The sequence below is a fragment of the Colobus angolensis genome, unplaced genomic scaffold (assembly GCF_000951035.1).
Source record: "Colobus angolensis palliatus isolate OR3802 unplaced genomic scaffold, Cang.pa_1.0 Scaffold91, whole genome shotgun sequence".
NCBI classification, from domain to species: Eukaryota; Metazoa; Chordata; class Mammalia; order Primates; family Cercopithecidae; genus Colobus; species Colobus angolensis.
Window position 1 is genome coordinate 5,613,764 of NW_012123043.1, and position 2,733 is coordinate 5,616,496.

A 2,733-nucleotide genomic window follows, 5' to 3' on the forward strand; every position below is an offset into this window, starting at 1 on the left:
TAAGAGACAAATAAGCATAATGCCTGCTCCTTGATTAGATCATGACTGAAAAATTGACTATAAAAACCATCTGTGGGCCGGGCACAGTGGCTCACACCTGCAATCCCAGCACTCTGGGAGGCCAAGGTTGGCTGATCACTTTGAGGTCAGGAGTTCAAGACCAGCCTGGCCAACATAGCGAAACCCTGTTCCTACTGAAAATACAAAAAATCAGCCGGGCGTGGTGGCGCATGCCTGTAATCCCAGCAACTCGGGAGGCTGAGACAAAAGAATCGTCTGAACCCTGGAGGTTCAGTGAGGTTGCAGTGAGCTGAGACGGCACCACTGTACTCCACCCTTGGCAACAGAGCAAGACTCCATCTTCCCCCACCGCCATCCCCCCGCAAAAGTAGTGAGTTTAAATGGGTCAGTAAAGCAAAAATAAAGGAAACAGACCTAGATGTTAAATCCAGGTAGTGGCTATATGGGTGTTAAATGAACTAGTATCCCTACTTTCCTGTAGCCTAAAAAGTGTTAAAGTTAGGGAAGCTCTCCAATTAGACCTACTTTAACCATTTGTCTACCCAGAATATGTTGTTTTATTTTTTAAGAAACAGGGTCTCGCTCTGTTGCTGAGGCTGGAGTCGGGGGTGCAATCATAGCTCACTGCAGCCTCAACCTCCTGGACCCCGGTGATCCTCCCACCTCAGCCTTCTGAGTAGCTAGAACTATAAGCACACACTAGCACGACTGGCTAATTTTTTTTTATATTTTGTACAGATGGAGTCTCACATTGCCCAGGCTGGTCTCAAACTCCTGGGCTCAAGCCATCCTCCCACCTCTGCCTCCCAAAGTGCTGGGATTACAGGTCTGAATCACTGCACCCAGCCCAGAATATATAATACATTTTAGTGTTTCTCATCCTCAAAAAAAAAAAAAAAAAGTCAACTTCCCATTATTGTCTCTGGGGACAACAAGCTGAGCATGTCCTAAAGGCAGTCAGTTCTTCCTTTAAGCAGCTAAAGATCCTCCTAATATGGAAGCAGAAACAGTCTGCTTCCCAAAGATATCCTACCCTTCATTTCCATTTCTGAGCTACAGGACAACTCTTCCACACTAGCAAGCAGCTATTATCCCTGCCTCTCCTCCTGTTGTGGTCATGTCCACAGCAGTGTCATGGGGCAGGAAAATTATACATGTTTTCTAATGCCACAGGTACCATCTTCAATCTTTCTGGAGCCTTACCCCAGAACAAAACCCATAAACCAAACTAGGTCACATGCCCAGCACCCTGGGAAGGTCAACTGATAACAGGGTGGGGCATAAACGAGTGCTTCTTCCTCATGACTGCGAAAGGAAGAGAATGCATTCACAGACGCAGAACACAAGAAGCCTCTGACCTTCTGATCCACACTTTCCCCATCATCTGATAATGGGTCTCTCTGGCTTCTAAAAGCCTTCCCTTCTGAGCAGGCGCCATAGCATGTGGTTATGTCCCTAGCACAAGTGACGAGGAGGCCATTCTCCCCAATGTGACTGGCAGCCCTAGGGAACGCCTTTTTACCAGGCTAAGTAAAATGAAATGGATACTTTTCCTTTCATCAAGGCAATCTTTCAAGTAGAACCCACCCTGGCTTACAGTCCAAAGGCCTGGTTTCTAGACCAGCCAAGATCTATCTAGTTAAAGGCATCCTCTGGCAGGGCACAGTGGCTCATACCCGTAACACTTTGGGAGGTCATCGTAGGTGGATCACCCATGCACAGGAGTCTGAGACCAGCCTGGGCAATATGGTGAAGCCGCACCTCTACGAAAAAATACAAAGTTAGCAGGGTGTGGTGGCACAAACCTGTGGTCCCAGCTACTGAGGAGGCTGAGGCAGGAGGACTGCTTGAGCATTGAGGTCGAGGCTGCAGTGAGCCAAGATCATGCCAGTGTACTCCAGCCTGGGTGACAGAGTGAGATCCTGTGCATTTGTTCCTCATACCTGCTCTGTAGGAAGCTCCCTTCTCAGCAGGTACACAGGCTACGTGCTAACTGCCCTTTACCCCACTTGCCTTGAAACCTGTGGGACACCAGTCCACAAAACGAATATTCGCTTGGTTTTAATGGTGGCGATGGTGGCATTCTCATTCTTGGGTAGCACTTCTCCACGGCAGAGCATGCAGCAGGCCATGTACTTGCCATGGCGAGGGTCACACTTGACCATCTGATTGGAGGGCTCAAAGTAGGCACTGGTGATCTCTGCCACTGAGAGCTGCTCATGGTAGGCCTTCTCAGCTGAGATAATGGGTGAGTAGGTCACCAGGGGAAAGTGGATGCGAGGGTAGGGCATCAGACTGGTCTGGAACTCTGTGAGGTCCACATTGAGGGCACCGTCAAAACGCAAGAAAGTAGTGATGGAGGACACAATCTGGCTGATGAGCCAGTTGAGGTTGCCATAGGTAGGGCACACGTTGTGGCAGCAGAGATCACAGATGGCCTCATTGTCTACCATGAAGGCAGTCTGAGTGTTCCAGTGTGGTGTGGGTGGTCAAGATGGAGTTACAGGGTTCTACAACAGTCATGGACACTTGGTGGACTGGGTAGATAGAAAATTCCAACTTGAGGCTGGGCGTGGTGGCTCATGCCTGTAATCCCAGCACTTTGGGAGGCTGAGGTGGGCAGATCATCTGAGGTCGGGAGTTTAAGACCAGCCTGACCAACACGGAGAAACCCCGTCTCTACTAAAAATACAAAATTAGCCAGGCGTGGTG

At 49.2% G+C, this 2,733-nt stretch overlaps 1 pseudogene; it reads right to left on the reverse strand.

Annotated features, from left to right (window-relative positions):
- The window catches only part of LOC105504346, a 7,299-nt pseudogene that overhangs the window by 1,013 nt on the left and 3,553 nt on the right, over positions 1 to 2,733 (reverse strand).